Source organism: Theobroma cacao, chromosome 3, assembly GCF_053813885.1.
Source record: "Theobroma cacao isolate CCN51 chromosome 3, ASM5381388v1, whole genome shotgun sequence".
Lineage (NCBI taxonomy): Eukaryota > Viridiplantae > Streptophyta > Magnoliopsida > Malvales > Malvaceae > Theobroma > Theobroma cacao.
This window is the reverse complement of record NC_142641.1, coordinates 9,555,262-9,574,446: the sequence shown is the minus strand read 5'-3', so window position 1 is coordinate 9,574,446 and position 19,185 is coordinate 9,555,262. Positions and strand designations below refer to the sequence as shown.

At 33.1% G+C, this 19,185-nt stretch overlaps 1 pseudogene; it reads left to right on the top strand.

Moving 5' to 3' along the window:
* The first annotated feature begins 1,093 nt into the window (after positions 1-1,093).
* LOC148763568 (uncharacterized) lies at positions 1,094-18,378 on the top strand (annotated as a pseudogene).
* The last annotated feature ends 807 nt before the right edge of the window (positions 18,379-19,185 follow it).

Sequence of the window (19,185 nt, the reverse complement as noted above, 5' to 3'; positions counted from 1 at the left end):
TAGGGTTATTATACGGGTAGTTAATAGGGTTAGGGTAGTTGATTTTTTATAGGGTTAAGGTTCAGGTACCTCGAAATTATAGGGTACTCGACCCGTTGACATCCCTAGCCCTAGGGGTTAATTTTGTATATCTTGTTTATTTGATTTTTATCAATATTTGTTTATCAATTGATGCGACCTAGGTATTTTTAATGATGTTATTGTGTTTTAATTATTTGATTTAGGGTTACAACATTAAACGTTTCATTGCTTTAACTTCAATCAAAGGCTAAGGTTAGCTCTGGAAGCATCAAAGTAGTGTTCGGTCTGCTTCAAAACAAGATTGGGTTTTGGTCTAATTTTGCAGGTGAGTAAGAGAAACACACAAGCAATTAAATGTTGGTATTTGAGAACTAACCACCCCTGTTTTTATTCAATTTTATAAATAATGATACTAGCCTTTCCAACGGATAATAGTACATATATTTTAACCCATCGACAATACTCATGCTGTTCAATCTGATTTTATCCTAATAAATATAAACCATCTTCCTAGGTTTTTTGATAATTCATGTATGCAATAAGTTATACTATAAGGGCTACTTTGCATCTTACAATGTAATTTTGAATATATATATATATATATATATAATACATATTGGAATGTAGGGTTTAACAAATTGTTTTGTTACCATCAATACAAATTAGTCTTGATAATGATATTCTATGACACTTAGGATTACAGATGTCGGGAGATCGCTCTTGGATGTACCGTCGATGACAGAATGGATTCATTACAGCTGAATTTGTAAATGGAGTTACTAAATTTATTAATTTCTCATGTTCGAAGACTACATTTATGTGAAAGAATAAAATTAGATGCCCTTACACATGATGTAGTAACAACAAGTTCTTAGATAAAGATAAAGTCACTAAACACATCCTAAATCGGGGTTTTACTAGGGCTTACACAATTTGGAGTTTACATGGGGAAGATCATGTTGGACAATCATCAAGAAATAGATCTAGAGTTCAACCATCCTTTAGATTTGAGGGAGATGCTGCTTTTCAAAAACCTACATATGAAGATGAAATAGAAAATCCATATACTAGAATGGTAAAGGATGCTATGCGTCCCAAAGTTGCTTTCAACCATGGTTCTGAAAATAAGTCGAACTTTGTGGAAGAAGATCCCAATCCAAATGCATCTACCTTTTACTCTTTGTTAAGCAATGCAGAGGAACCTTTGTGGGTAGGTTGCACAAAGCACACAACATTTTCAACTGTGTCGCAACTTTTAAATGTTAAGGCGAATACAATTTGAGTGAATTATGTTTTGATCGACTGTTGGAGATAATAAAGAATATGCTGCCATCTGATGAGAATTTACCTATCGACTTTTATAAGATGAAGAAAAAGGTAGCAAACCTTGGTTTGGGATATATCAAAATTGATGCTTGCAAGAACAATTGCATGTTATTTTATGAGCGATTTGCTACATTTGAGCATTGTCAGGTATGTGGACATCCTCGGTATAAACAGACGATTTCAAATGTGAGAAGGCAGAAGAAAATTCCTTACAAGATTTTGCGTTACTTGCCACTTATACCGAGGCTTCAAAGGCTTTATATGTCATGTAAAACTACTGAACATATGATGTGGCATGCGCAACACCACAGTGATGATGGACTCCTTAGACACCCTGTTGATGGTGAGCCTTGGCAACACTTCAACCGCACACATGAATTCTTTGCAATGGAACCTCGAAATGTAAGACTCGAGTTATGTGATGACTGTTTCAACCCTTTTGGATCGAATTCCAAGCCTTATTCTGTTTGGCCAGTAATGCTTTGTGTGTATAATTTACCCCCATAGATGTGTATGAAACAACAATATATATTTCTTAACATGGTTATTTCGAGTAAGAAAAGTCCAAGTCAAAATATAGATGTTTTCTTGAGGCCTTTGATAGATGAGTTGACTTTATTGTGGAGAGAAGATGTTATGACCTATGATGCATATAGGAAACAAAATTTTCATATGAGGGCAACAGTATTGTGGATAATTAATGATTTTCTTGCTTATGGTATGTTGTCAGGGTCGAGTACACATGGACGATTATCATGTCCATATTGCATGGAACATTGTAAATCTTTCATATTGGAACATGGTAGGAAACCTTGTTTCTTTGATTGTCATCGAAAATCTTTGCCAACTAATCATTCTTTTAGGAGGCAGAGAGACAAATTTATTAAAAAAAGAGTTGAACATGACTTACCATTTCCTCAATTATCAGGCGAAGAAATATTGACACGTTTGAATTCGCTTCCTCATCTCCCATTCGGAACAAAATGTGGTGAGAGAAAGAGTTCAGGATATGGTGTTTGTCATAATTGGGTGAAGAAGAGTATATTTTAGGCTCTGCTTTATTGGCATACGCTTCTTATTCGTCACAATTTAGATGTTATGCATATTGAACGTAATTTTTTTTAGAATATACTCAACACAGTTATGGATGTTAAAGGAAGGACAAAGGACAACATAAAGGCACGACAAGATTTGAAGGTGTATTGCAAGCGGCCAGAATTAGAATTGGTGGAAAATAATCAAAAACTGTACAAGCCTAAGGCTGCGTACACATAAAATAAGGAAGAAATAAGAAATGTCTGTGCTTGGGTTAAACAATTGAGATTACCAAATGGTTTTGCGTCAAACATTTCTCGATGTGTTAATGAGATTAATGAAAAATTTTATGGGATGAAAAGTCATGATTGTCATGTTTTTATGCAAAGATTGCTCCAAATTGTATTCTGTGATATGCTACCTCAAACAATTTGGGATGCAATTACTGAGATATCTCAATTTCTTAGAGATTTGTGCACAACTGAAATACCTATTGATCATATGGAAACGTTGCAAGGAAAAGTATATGAAACTATATGCAAACTAGAGAAGATATTTCCTCCGGGTTTCTATGACTCTATGGAGCATTTGCTGATTCATTTACCTTACAAGGCCAAGGTTGGTGGACCCGTCCAGTATTGATGGATGTATCCATTTAAGAGGTAAAATAATTGTTATTTGTTTTCATATATTTCTTTTGAAGAGTTTAAAGTACACCATAAGATTGATGAATATTGTGGTTGTTAGGTTTTTGTAACAGTTGAAGAAGAAAGTAAAAAATCGTACCTCTGTTGAAAGATCTACAGGTGAGGCTTATGTTATCGAGGAAGTTTCCTCATTCTGCTCATGGTATTTTGAACCTGCTATGAAATACCCCATACTTTGATATGGCGATAAATAAAGTTGAGCGAATGCAAATTGAACTCAATTAAAATGTTTAAAAGTGATAAAAGACGAAAGGAGTAGTTTAGGATAAAATATTCCGTAAGTGAGAAAATAACAATAAAATAATAATAATTTTATCAGAGGAGAATTTGTGAGATAAAAGGCAATTCAGAAGTCAAGTGAGGCATAATAAGGTATTTCAGGTACCAAGGAGACAAGATAAAATTTTTAAAATATTAATATTTAACCGGATGTCGAAATCAGTCAAGAAGAAAGATCATATGGTTGATTCAAGTGGGGGAGAAGATGACAAGCCCGACTCTATAAAAATATTTATCATGACATACATGTGATGGATAGCATGTTTGCATGCTAGGAAAGTCCCGAAAAAAATTTACAAAAGTCGGTATTGTACCTAGAGGTACAACAAAGTTGATTTAAACCTCGAACTAGATCAAATAGAGAATTTATGATGAAATTAAGAATTTTAAACTCACAGAATGGTTTAATATGGTAATTCGGAGTTTGAGGATCAATTTGGAGTCAAACCGGAATTTTCGATATCTAGGGGCAAAATGGTCATTTGCCACCTGGGGACAAAATGAGAATTTTAGAAAAGAGTTTTTTGGCCCCATTTGACTTATTGGAGTATAATTTGACTTATTGGAGTAAGATTTGAGGTTTAGAAGTGAAAAATTTTAATTTCGGTATAATTTGGAGTAAAAGGGTAAAATGGTAATTTTACCACCCAGAATCGAAAATTTAATTTTTGAAAAGATTTTGATAAAATTTAATTATTTGGAGTGTGAAATGAGTATGAGGAGTGCAAATTATGCATTATGGTAAATTTTCAATTTTTGGGGCAAAAATGAAATTTTTGAAAAGTTCGGGGGCAAAAGTGTAATTTTGAAGAATTTGCTCCACCAAAACTTTGGAAAAATCTGAAAATTTCACTTAAGACTTGGATAAGTCAAAGGGAATGCATGGTGGAAAAAGTAGGACAAGTGGATGGCTAGAAAAAAAAATGAATTAATAAAATATTCAAAATATGAATAAAATAATATTATTTCATTAAACAATAAAAAGGCATAAAGAAATCAGCCCACCCATTCTTCTTCTTCAACATTCGGCCAAGCAAGAAACAAGAGAGAGAAAGGAGAAAATAAAACCCTAGCCAAGAAATTTAAAGGGAAAATATGTGGAAATTGAAAAATCAAGTGAAAAAAGGTAACATTTCTTAAATTTGTCTTGTGCTTTACCTTTCTCATGCATTTCCCATCATTTTCCATGGTTGAATCATGTGATTTGAGGATGATTTCAATTCTGGTCATATGGGTTTAGAGAGAGAAAGTTGTTAGATAAATTTGATTTTCAGCTATGTTAGTGTTTAGTGTTAGTTTAGCATGTTTATGAGTAAAACAACAAGAAAAATATTTATCTTCTCCATGAATTTCTCTAGGCTGAATCTAGCCAATGGTATTTGAGGATGAGGTTGACTTTATTTTAAGAGAATTGGGTGGAAAAATGATGAATTATGAGGTTGGAAATTAAATGGGAATTTTCGGTGCAATAAATTAAAATTTTTACCCACTGGGGGTAAAAGTGTAATTTATAGTCTGGACTGATAAATTGGACCAAATTCACAATCATTGAGGTATTGTGGATATAATTGGATAATTGAAATTGAAATGGATGGAATTGGAGTCGAATTGGGGATTTTAAGACTTTACACCGTGTATAGGCGAGTTAGGTCGGACACCGTAATTAAGCGATTGTCTAGACATTTTAAATCCTATCTAGTGCATACGCATGGATAAGAGCCTGAAATAATTTATGATAAATTGACACAATTTACTGAATTTTGTGTCATGGATTATGGATAGGTGGTGAATCAATTGTTTCGGGTAAGAGACTGCACCCGAGGGCGGAAGATAGGAGTATTTCTACTTCTAATATTGTGAGTGAACTTATTATTGTCTTAATTATCTACAGTAGTTTTATACAATTGTGTGATTTTATAGAAAATGGGTTTAAATGGTAAATTGCTATGTTTTAAGAGAAATTGTTATTTTATAAAATGATTTTATAAATTTTTTGGAAAATCGAATATTGGTTTTGAAAATAGAGTAATTGGAGACTGCCTGCTTGTGTTTTAAATTTATGGTTTTAAATTGAATGGCTTATGACAATATATGAGCATGAATGGCTAAACTGATTTTGGTGTTAGAATTATTTGTATTGTGTATTCAGCCTTGAGAGGCTAGATTGCGATAAATTGCCATGCCATGCTAGAATGAATTTTATTGAATTGGTGGAGTATATATTAATTATTTACTGCAGAGGGGGTTCCGTGGACCAGCCTATTAGAGGGGCATGGTAAACTCCATTATATTATTACCTCAAACGGAGAGGCGCGTAGGGTATCTTTTAGGGTAAAGCTTAGGGTTCACTTCACGCCAAACCACCACGTGAAAGGGAACTCAGCCAACGCCAAGGAACGGCTGTATTTTTCTCAAACTAAAAATATATTTTAAGTGTATACAAAATTTTAACAGCCTTGGCGGACTCGGTTGGATGCCTTGCGCAAGGTATCACCAAGTATGAGTTTTGGCACGAGCCAAAGTTTTAAGAAATTCATAAGCCAAGTTGATTACTCGATTTATATGGATTGATTTTATTTGGTTGAAATGAACTGAAAGGTAATGAAATTATAGTATGATGACTTATTTTAATTGTCTCCATTTACTCGGCATTAGATACTTTAGATAGTATCTGTTTACTCACTGGGATTATAAAATCTCACATCTTCTTCCTATACATTTTTCAGGCTCAGGCCAGTTTGTAGATAGTCGAGTAAGACGAAAACTAAGCTCGAAACTGCATTATAGAAAGTAAGAGTTCACAATCTTACATCCTCTTGGTCAATTGGTGCCCACGTGTCATTGTATATCAAAACTTATATTTTGGTTATCTGTATTTCTATTCATACAATTTTTACTTTACTTTCATGTGCGAAAAATTATTTACGAATATTTCTATAAAAATTTATTTTATGAGAAAATAGAATATTTTATTTATTATTTTTGAATAGTACTAGTTGTCAACAATTTGCTTTCAAATGAACGTTTTAGATACTTAATTGTTTTTAAATCATTAAATATATATTTTCTGCTTACCTACTACATTTTTAGCAAGTTTTGAGGTTTTCGACAAAAAATTACGAAAATACCCCTGTGAGCCAGAAAATAATATTTTATTGTTCTTATTTGAAAATGACTTATGATTTTTTTGAAATGCGAGATTTAATAACTGTTGCTCACCGGGGAGATGAGGAAGTTGATGCTAAGCCTTGCGGGGTTTCAATCGGCATTCGGGGTGAAGAATGTCTGTCGAGGCCTCGCGGCGGTTGTCACGGGCCCGATGGGGAGTTCCGGGTCGTGACAATTTTATTGGTATCAGAGCATGGTTTAGAGATCAGATATTTTGATTTTAAAGCTTTGGATTTTAAAGTTTTTTGTTTTAAAGTTGTTTTAAGGAATCTACACTGACACTGCGTGGCCCCAAGTCCAGTTAAGCTAAGTTAAGTTAAGTTAGGTTAGATTAAATAAAATGTATGCATCTACATATAGAAATCTACCTACTTTTGAGATGCATAAATAGTTAAGCAATTACTATTTGATTGCATATAGGTTTTGAGGTGCACTGGTGACATACACACCATGTCTAGAAGAGGTGGTAGTCTCGATACCTCTCATAGTGATAGCGAGCGATTGCTAGATTCTACTGCTTGGAGCCGATGGCAGTCCAAATCGAGTAGTCCAAAAAGTGCAGATAGTGATAATATTAATGTTAGCATGAGAGGTTCCCTTTTGAGAGAATCTAAGGAACATGTTAAAGAAATGGGGAAATTAAGGATAGCCGAAGGAGGTATTCGTTCTAGGAAGAGCGTGATAGTAGTTCAACACTTTCCACCAGGCTGTGGGAGAAATGTAAGGGGACAACCAGAAAAAGATAAGGAGAAAGTAACAGTGGCAAGTAAACCCCTTAGAAAAGTGTCAAGTGTACGACATTTTCCTCCTGGTTGTGGAAGAAATGCTGCACCGGTGAGTGATGAAGAATATAGGAGAATACAACAAGCCTGAATTGAGGAGCAAAGGAAAAAAAAATCTCAGGATGAGGAAAACCCGAAAGAGAATCTTCAGGAGGACTCGGAGTAGAATCTTCCGATAAGATCAGATTAAGATGATGATCCCAAGGACATGTAATATTTTCGTAGGATTTTACACTACCTTAACTCTAAGTAGATGTTGTGTAAAAGAGATAATAATTATCTATACAAAGAAGTAAAAATAGTTTAGCTTTTAAAGTATAGGACTAGAATGTATTATAAAATGGCTGTTTAAGTAACTGAAGGTATATGGGAATCTTTAGTATGATAGAGATAAATTGATAATATAATTATTGAGGAAGGTTATAGAAAGAAGCAATAAGGTTATAAATGACATTCGGAATGAATAATGTGATTACGTTAATGATTGTAATTTAAGCATGAAGGGGATTATTCAGTGATGTTATGACATTATGAGGTAATAGTTGGGCACAAATATAACCAAATGAAGTTAAATTATGGAATATGGGGAATATAAAATTTTGATTCAGTAAGGATTGCGAGAATAAAGTGAGGAAGAAGCTGGGCTGTTTTCGTAGTTAATTATACCGAAAGTCAATAAGATTACTGGAGTATAAGACAAAGAAGATAATTGGATAGGGATGACAATAAATTTGAGGAAAGTTGTAGATAGCAAGCAACTTATGTGTGGAGTGGTATATGTATCATGAATTTATTACACTGTATGGAAAGGATGTTTTGAGGTGGAATTTTATGAATGTTGATAAAAGTTAAAAGATGACATGAGATAAAAGTATTAATCTGGCTTAGTGTGTATGACAAGAAAATAGAAGGTACCTATACTTATGGAACTCATGATATATATCTAAAAAGGAAACCACTGGTTGAGAATGATTGATGTGGTGACTTTGAATATAGACAAATAGCTTTGATGAGAAAATTTCTAATAGCTACAGTGCTTCAACATTGACTATTCAACGCTGTAATGCTCCGAATACCTCACGCCTATGATGCATGAGTAAGATGGGAGTGACACGATAATGAGCTTACAAATTGAATTTTGCTTGTTGGTCATTGTGTTTTGTTATCTGGGAGTCTTAAATATTCTGGAGAATGTTTACCCAAATGAATTGAAAAACTTCTTTATTGCCTTGCATATGGGCATATAATTAAAAGAAAAAAATTGAAAGATTCTTGAGATGACTATATTGAGATGAGATACCAAGTAATGAAAGTGCGAAGGAAGAATTACGAGACTGGTATAGAAAATCAGTTTATATAGAATATCATTACGAGAATTTGTAATATCTGTTTTGATACAGTAAAATGACAAGGGTTAGTAACAACATGAGGCTAATTGTGTGGCACTCTAGAAACCTATGAAGATAAGTTAGGGATTGAATGGATGAGTACGTATTTATATATCTTTAAGATTAAGTGTTTTAGGAATACATAAACATCTTTGAGAAGAGATTGTAATCATACACAACAAGTATGAAACGTAAAATTTTTAAAACTTGCTGAGAAGCCTAACGGCTAATCACAAGTTAAGGGATCACATGCTGTGAGACATAAGTTTAAGATAGATATTCCTAAGGAAATACTCAAGAGAAGTTCTACTCTGGATCTCATTAAAGCAAGCACTAAGTTATGTGATTATAAAAAGGAAGCTGTAAGTTGAGAGTGATATTAGTATTAATATTGAAAAATACTTGAGCAGAATCTAGTTTTAAGTTTTACAATTTCAAGTACAATTTATAAATTGGTTAAGGAAGAATGATGTTATGTTCATATGAAAGAGTGGAACAAAGGATGATAGAAGTTGACCTTGAAAATGAAGTCAGATAATGAAACTTTCCTAATATATTATGGAAATTGGAATTCGAAAATGCTTAAGGCATACATGATTCAAATGGGTTCGAGTCTTAAGTGACAAATCAATATCGTAATGCAAGAAAGATACAAGGCAATATAGAGGCATGAAAGATGATTAAGGACAAAAGGATGACTCTTAAGAATTGTGGTATTGCATGAGATGCAATGATCAAGATAAGATAAATCTTTGAGGCATCAATAGGATTATAAAGCATACACGCATAATAGATTATAATTCAATGGAGATGACATTGTGATGAATGATATATAGTATAAGGAAACTCAAACATATGGTTGGAAATGATATGAATGATATGAAGTTATACACAAGTATAATAAGAAAGTTGACATGCACTATAAGAATTATTATATTGAAACTAGGATTGGGATACGGATGAATAAAGGGGGAATGTAGTCCAAGGCATGTGAACACATGGATTCCTATATATAAAGAGAGATGTTGACATTTGAAAATGCATGTATATATGTATATATGAAATTGATAATTTTACTAACTAAAGTGAAGAATGGTTCTCAGTAATTGGTAGATTTTGAAATAGTGTCCAGAGAGGTCAGTGAGCTAAAGTGTTAACGAACATGCAATGAACGATTAAAGTTATGAGTGACTTTGAAGGTAAACCTTGGATTGTTTAAGTTCTTAATGGAACTCTATTAAAGGAAGTGTATAGACCAGTATAAGATGGATGAATCAAGGTTGAGAAATTTGGTACGGAGCGAATTAATAAAATGATGATTAGGTATACATAAGTAAGTATGATATGTGATCGAAATCAGTATAATTGAGGTGAAGTTATGGTTCAAATTTAATAATGGTGATAAAGGCATGCTTAGTGTCTCGATATAAGAGATCATGGTTATGAAAAGTATTACTGATCCAGTTTCAAAGGATGATAATTGTCATAAATAAAGCATTTAATTGAACTGAAGGTGAACGAGGTGAATAAATTGAATGTCTTTATAGAAGGAACAAGGAGTAGGATCATAGAAGGAGATTGATAACGCAACATCGACGGGAATTCGAGGACGAATTCTATTTAAGTGGGGGAGATTGAAATACCCCATACTTTGATATGGTGATAAATAAAGTTGAGCGAATGCAAATTGAAGTCAATTAAAATGTTTAAAAGTGATAAAAGACGAAAGGAGTAGTTTAGGATAAAATATTCCGTAAGTGAGAAAATAATAATAATTTTATCAGAGGAGAATTTGTGAGATAAAAGGCAATTCAGAAGTCAAGTGAGGCATAATAAGGTATTTCAGGTACCAAGGAGACAAGATACAATTTTTAAAATATTAATATTTAGCCGGATGTCGAAATCAGTCAAGAAGAAAGATCATATGGTTGATTCAAGTGGGGGAGAAGATGACAAGCCCGACTCTATAAAAATATTTATCATGACATACACATGATGGATAGCATGTTTGCATGCTAGGAGAGTCCCGAAAAAAATTTACAAAAGTCGGTATTGTACCTAGAGGTACAACAAAGTTGATTTAAACCTCGAACTAGATCAAATAGAGAATTTATGATGAAATTAAGAATTTTAAACTCACAGAATGGTTTAATATGGTAATTCGGAGTTTGAGGATCAATTTGGAGTCAAACCGGAATTTTCGCTATCTAGGGGCAAAATGGTCATTTGCCACCTGGGGACAAAATAAGAATTTTAGAAAAGATTTTTTTGGCCCCATTTGACTTATTGGAGTATAATTTGACTTATTGGAGTAAGATTTGAGGTTTAGAAGTGAAAAATTTTAATTTCGGTATAATTTAGAGTAAAAGGGTAAAATGGTAATTTTACCACCCAGAATCGAAAATTTAATTTTTGAAAAGATTTTGATAAAATTTAATTATTTGGAGTGTGAAATGAGTATGAGGAGTGCAAATTATGCATTATGGTAAATTTTCAATTTTTGGGGCAAAAATGAAATTTTTGAAAAGTTCGGGGGCAAAAGTGTAATTTTGAAGAATTTGCTCCACCAAAACTTTGGAAAAATCTGAAAATTTCACTTAAGACTTGGATAAGTCAAAGGGAATGCATGGTGGAAAAAGTAGGACAAGTGGATGGCTAGAAAAAAAAATGAATTAATAAAATATTCAAAATATGAATAAAATAATATTATTTCATTAAACAATAAAAAGGCATAAAGAAATCAGCCCACCCATTCTACTTCTTCAACATTCGGCCAAGCAAGAAACAAGAGAGAGAAAGGAGAAAATAAAACCCTAGCCAAGAAATTTAAAGGGAAAATAGGTGGAAATTGAAAAATCAAGTGAAAAAAGGTAACATTTCTTAAATTTGTCTTGTCCTTTACCTTTCCCATGCATTTCCCATCATTTTCCATGGTTGAATCATGTGATTTGACGATGATTTCAATTCTGGTCATATGGGTTTAGAGAGAGAAAGTTGTTAGATAAATTTGATTTTGAGCTATGTTAGTGTTTAGTGTTAGTTTAGCATGTTTATGAGTAAAACAACAAGAAAAATATTTATCTTCTCCATGAATTTCTCTAGGCCGAATCTAGCCAATGGTATTTGAGGATGAGGTTGACTTTATTTTAAGAGAATTGGGTGGAAAAATGATGAATTATGAGGTTGGAAATTAAATGAGAATTTTCGGTGCAATAAATCAAAATTTTTACCCACTGGGGGTAAAAGTGTAATTTATAGTCTGGACTGATAAATTTGACCAAATTCACAATCATTGAGGTATTGTGGATATAATTGGATAATTGAAATTGAAATGGATGGAATTGGAGTCGAATAGGGGATTTTAAGACTTTACACCGTGTATAGGAAAGTTAGGTCAGACACCGTAATTAAGCGATTGTCTAGACATTTTAAATCCTATCTAGTGCATACGCATGGATAAGAGCCTGAAATAATTTATGATAAATTGACACAATTTACTGAATTTTGTGTCATGGATTATGGATAGGTGGTGAATTAATTGTTTCGGGTAAGAGACTGCACCCGAGGGCGGAAGATAGGAGTATTTCTACTTCTAATATTGTGAGTGAACTTATTATTGTCGTAATTATCTACAGTAGTTTTATACAATTGTGTGATTTTATAGAAAATGGGTTTAAATGGTAAATTGCTATGTTTTAAGAGAAATTGTTATTTTATAAAATGATTTTATAAATTTTCTGAAAAATCGAATATTGGTTTTGAAAATAGAGTAATTGGAGACTGCCTGCTTGTGTTTTAAATTTATGGTTTTAAATTGAATGGCTTATGACAATATATGAGCATGAATGGCTAAACTGATTTTGGTGTTAGAATTATTTGTATTGTGTATTCAGCCTTGAGCGGCTAGATTGCGATAAATTGCCATGCCATGCTAGAATGAATTTTATTGAATTGGTGGAGTATATATTAATTATTTACTGCAGAGGGGGTTCCGTGGACCAGCCTATTAGAGGGGCATGGTAAACTCCATTATATTATTACCTCGAACGGAGAGGCGCGTAGGGTATCTCCTAGGGTAAAGCTTAGGGTTCACTTCACGCCAAACCACCACGTGAAAGGGAACTCAGCCAACGCCAAGGAACGGCTGTATTTTTCTCAAACTAAAAATATATTTTAAGTGTATACAAAATTTTAACAGCCTTGGCGGACTCGGTTGGATGCCCTGCGCAAGGTATCAAGGAGAATGAGTTTTGGCACGAGCCAAAGTTTTAAGAAATTCATAAGCCAAGTTGATTACTCGATTTATATGGATTGATTTTATTTGGTTGAAATGAACTGAAAGGTAATGAAATTATAGTATGATGACTTATTTTAGTTGTCTCCATTTACTCGGCTTTAGATACTTTAGATGGTATCTGTTTACTCACTGGGATTATAAAATCTCACCTCTTCTTCCTATACATTTTTCAGGCTCAGGATAGTTTGTAGATAGTCGAGTAAGACGAAAACTAAGCTCGAAACTGCATTATAGAAAGTAAGAGTTCACAGTCTTACATCCTCTTGGTCAATTGGAGCCCACGTGTCATTGTATATCAAAACTTATATTTTGGTTATCTGTATTTCTATTCATACAATTTTTACTTTACTTTCATGTGCGAAAAATTATTTACGAATATTTCTATAAAAATTTATTTTATGAGAAAATAGAATATTTTATTTATTATTTTTGAATAGTACTAGTTGTCAACAATTTGCTTTCAAATGAACGTTTTAGATACTTAATTGTTTTTAAATCATTAAATATATATTTTCTGCTTACCTACTACATTTTTAGCAAGTTTTGAGGTTTTCGACGAAAAATTACGAAAATACCCCTGTGAGCCAGAAAATAATATTTTATTGTTCTTATTTGAAAATGATTTATGATTTTTTTGAAATGCGAGATTTAATAACTGTTGCTCACCGGGGAGATGAGGAAGTTGATGCTAAGCCTTGCGGGGTTTCAATCGGCATTCGGGGTGAAGAATGTCTGTCGAGGCCTCGCGGTAGTTGTCACGGGCCCGATGGGGAGTTCCGGGTCATGACATGCTATGCGAACAAGAGTAAATAGAGTGCCACATCATGATGATGGGGGAGAGGTGGACTCTATGGGTCGTCTTTCAATTTTCACTCACCTGGGGCGAGCTTTTGGTCCATGTGATAAATCTCGATTTTTATATGAGGCTGAGTTTTATGCTGCTAAGTTATATGTTTTAATGAATTTTGAAGAGATGCTCCCATATATAAAGTTAGTACCATTACTTTTTTAACTTATTAATACCCTATAATAAGATTAAAGTTAATCACGTAGTCGTAGATATTATGATAGGATATTTGATGAAATTGTTAAGGGAGATGAAATACCCCATACTTTGATATGGTGATAAATAAAGTTGATCGAATGCAAATTGAGGTCAATTAAAATGTTTAGAAGTGATAAAAGACGAAAGGAGTAGTTTAGGATAAAATATTTCGCAATTGAGAAAATAACAATAAAATAATAATAATTTTATCGGAGGAGAAATTGTGAGATAAAAGGAGATTTGGAAGTCAAGTGAGGCATAATAAGGTATTTTTGGTACCAAGGAGACAAGATAAAATTTTTAGAATAAAATAATATTTTATTAATAAAATAATATTAAAATATTAATATTTAGTCGGATGTCGAAATCAGTCATGAAGAAGGATCATATGGTTGATCCAAGTGGGGGAGAAGTTGACAAGCCCGACTCTATAAAAATATTTGTCATGACATACATGTGATGGATAGTATGTTTGCATGCTAGTAGAGTCTCGACAAATTTACAAAAGTCGATATTGTACCTAGAGGTACAACAAAGTTTATTCAAGCCTCGAACTAGATCAAATAGAGAATTTATGATGAAATTAAGAATTTTAAAGTCCCAGAATGGTTTGATATGGTGATTCGGAGTTCGAGGATCAATTTGGAGTCAAACCGGAATTTTCGCTATCTAAGGGTAAAATGGTCATTTGCAACCTAAGGACAAAATGGGAATTTTTAGAAAAGATTTTTGGCCCCATGTGACTTATTGGAGTATGATTTGAGGTTTAGAAGTGAAAAATTTTAATATTGGTATAATTTGGAGTATAGGGGTAAAATGGTAATTTTACAGCCCCATGGGCAAAACAGTAAATTTTCATCACCAGGACATTTTTCCAGCACATGGTCATCCCTTATCCTCATTTTGACCATTAACTAATTGTGTGGTGGAGATAAAAAGGATTAAAATCTTTAAAGTTTTAAAAACGGGCCAATGACATGATGCCATGTGTCATACCTTTATTATTTTATTGTTTCTTTATAAAAAGGCATAAACTCAGCCCATTTTCTTCATATGGCCGGCCAAGCAAGGAAGAGAGAGAAAGAGAGGAAGAACAAAGGGAAAAATAAGAAAACTTAGGTGAAAATTCAAAGAAAAAGTGAAGAAATCAATGAAACAAGCGAGGTAAGTTAGAATTTCTTTAGTTCTCCTTGATACCTAGCTTATCCATGCCTTTGTTCTTGATTTTCATGGTTGAATATTGAGTTATTATGATGAATTCAATTCTGAAAAATGGGTTAGGAGAGAGAAAGTTGTTAGATTAATTTGATTTTAAGTTATGTTAGTGTTTTAAGTTAGTTTAGCATATTTAGAAACAAAACAAACAAGAAAAGAATTTATTTTCTCCCACAACCCTTAATGGCCGAATTTACCATGTGTTGAGTGAGGATGGATTTGATTTTCATTCTAGGAGAATTGGTTAAGAAATGATGAATTATGAGCCTAGAAAAATAATGAGAATTTTTAGAGCAAAAATACGAATTTTTACCCACTATGGGTATTTTTATAATTTGCTACCGAGACTGATAAATTGAATCTCATTCACAGTAACTAAGGTAATTTAAGTATAATTGGGGTGTAGAAAGTGAGAAGAATTGATTTGGAGTTAAATTGGAGATAATAGGCCGAATTAGGTCAGCACCGCATTTAAGCGGTAGTCGGATAAGTTGTATCTCATATCATGCATATATACCGAGCCTAAATCGATTTTATAATGGTCATGCATTAATGTGATGAATTATGTATTGTACATTGTGGATAGGTGGTGAGCAAAGTATACTGGTAAAAGTACAGAGATTGTGCTTGGAGACTGGGATTAGGAGTACATCGACTCCTAGAACAGTGAGTGAACTTATTATCGTCTTAATTATCTAGAGTAGTTTTATACAATTGTGTGATTTTATGGAAAATGGGTTTAAATGGTAAATTGCTATGTTTTAAGAGAAATTGTAATTTTATAAAATGATTTTATAAATTTTCTGAAAAATCGAATATTGGTTTTGAAAATAGAGTATTTGGAGACTACTAGTTTGTGTTGCAAATTTATGGTTTTAAATTGAATGGCTTATGACAATAAATGAGCATGAATGGCTAAACTGATTTTGGTGTTAGAATTATTTATACTGTGTATTCAGCCTTGAGAGGCTAGGTTGCGATAAATTGCCATGTCATGCTAGAATGAATTTTATTGATTGGTGGATTATATATTAATTATTTACTGTAGAGGGGGTTCCGTGAACCAGCCTATTAGAGGGGCACGGTAAACTCCATTATATTATTACCTTGAACGGAGATGCGCGTAGGGTATCTCCTGGGGTAAAGCTTAGGGTTCACTTTACGTCAAACCACCACGTGAAGGGAAACTCAGCCAACGCCAAGGAACGACTGTATTTTTCTCAAACTAAAATATATTTTAAGTGTATACAAAATTTTAACAGCCTTGGCAGACTCGGTTAGATGCCCTGCGCAAGGTATCACCGAGTATGAGTTTTGGCACGAGCCAAAGTTTTAAGAAATTCATAAGCCAAGTTGATTACTCAATTTATATGGATTCATTTTATTTGGTTGAAATGAGTTGAAAGGTAATGAAATTACAGTATGATGACTTATTTCAATTGTCTCCATTTACTCGACTTTAGATAGTTTAGATGGTATCTATTTACTCACTGGGATTTTATAATCTCACCACCCTCATTTCCTCACATTTCAGGCTCGGGGAATTCCATAGTTAGCTGACTTTGACAACGACCTTCATTTGGACTCGAATCGGTAAAAGCTATAGGTTTCCAGCTTCCGATGCATTTTGGTTAGCTATGGGCCCACGTGTCACTGTAAAGAACTTTTATGCTTTGGTTATTTGCTTTATAGTATATATGACTATAATTAACTTTTACGCTATAAGAATTATGTACCGATAGTTTTACGAAAATTATTTTACAAGAAAATAGTTATTTTATTGAATATTTTTATTATATTCAAATGGTCAAATTTTCATTTCAAATGAACGTTTTAGATACTTAATTTGTTTTTAAATCATTAAATATATATTTTCTGCTTACCTACTACATTTTTAGCAAATTTCGAGATTTAAAAAAAATGAAATGACGAAAATGCCCCTGTGAGCCAGAAAACAAAATATTATGTTATGATTTGAAAATAATTTGTAATCCTTTGAATTTTGATATTTGATAACTATTGCTCACCAAGGAAGTGCAAAAGCTGATACGAGAGCCTTGCGGGATTTCGATCGGCATTCGGGGTGAAGAATGTCTGGCGAGGCCTCGCGGCGGTTGTCACGGGCTCGATGGGGAGTTTCGGGTCGTGCCAGGAGATGTTATGAAAATTTCGAAAGAGGAATTGGAGAAAGTATGTGATGCGAGATTCGTTAAATGGTTTAAAAATTATGTAAGTTTCCTTAACATACAAGTGAACTTTTAATTTATCATTGACGAATAAATTATGTAATTTATTATTTTATTCTCTTGTATCTCATGTTTATAGGTTGCAAAGCGTGGAGATGAAATAGACCAACGTATAATTGAAATCTCTTATGGTCCCGGACGTATGATAAGGTGTTACAATGGATATTTTGTAAATGGTTTCTAGTTTCACACCTTAGATTATGGCCAAAATCGTAAGACAATGAATAGTGGGGTTTACATAAAAGGGAGTTTTTACAATGATCATGAGCGTGACTTTTATGGCATCTTAGTGGATATAATCGAGTTGGAGTATTTTGGTATAGGAAATAGAGTTGTTCTATTCAAGTGTCCTTGGTTTGATATTGAAAAAAGGAATAAAGGTAGATCGATTGCATGGCCTTGTTGATGTGAATTACAACTCAATACTGGCCAGTAATGAATCATTTGTTTTAGCTGCCCAAGCTCACCAAGTTTATTATAGTAGTTATCCATCAAGAAGAAGAGATCGACGTGATTGGTGGGCAGTATTTAAAACAAAAGCTAGGAGTAGATTTCAAATTCCTATTAGTGGTGATAAAGAAAATGAAAGTGATTTGAATGAAGGAGTATACCAAGAAGATGTGTCCAATTCAATTACTAGTACTCAATCAGAAGAAGTTGATTTAACAGAGTTAGCGAGTGGTGATTATGAAGAGGTTAATATATCGATTGAGGATGAAGAAAATGATATCGATAAAGATGAAGAAGATGACATGGAAGGAGAAGATAATGAACATGAAGATCATGTGGAGCACGATGATTGTGAAACTTATAATGATGATAGTGATAATAATGCAAAACATGAGTTTGATTATTCAGGAAGTGAATGATTACGGTAAGCACATACGATATTGGTTTCATATTTTCTTTTTACGATATTGTTTAACTTTAATTTTATAATATTAAAGTATTTTGAAATGATGTAAAATTATAACATTTGAGTTAAAATCAACATATAAATGTTGAAATTAGTTAATATATAATTGCTGCTTTGCTTCTAATAATTAAGAATTATATGTGTCATTGCTGTGAATTCATGTTTTTTATTCTGTTATAATAATAATCATATTAATAATAATTGCTAAAGGGATTTTAACAATACAATATTGCAGGAACGATGGTTAAAGGGAAGCAATCAAAACCGAGACCTAGGTCTTCATATGCATCAGCAAGTATGGCTGTGCCTACAAGTTCCCAAGCGTGTGTTGATATATCCATTCCACAGCAAGTGCAGCACGTCAAACCCTGTTCTATCAAATAATTACGACGTCATTTACATGCTGAATAGAATGGTTGCATATTTAGGAAGTTTGAGAAATCGTTAAAAGACGATATTCCCCCTAATGGTATCATTAAGTCAATTAAGCCTTGAACTAGTTCAAATAGGAATTTTAAGGTGAAATTGAGAGTTTCACGGTTCAGAGATGACTCAAAATGGTAATTCGGAGTTCGAGGATCAATTTGGAGTCAAACCAAAATTTTCACTATCTAGGGGCAAAATGGTCATTTGCCACCTGAGGACAAAATAAAAATCTTAAAAAAGATTTTTTGGCCCCATTTGACTTATTGGAGTATGATTTGAGTAATGGAGTATGATTTGAGGTTGAGAAGTGAAAAATTATAATCTCGGCATTTTT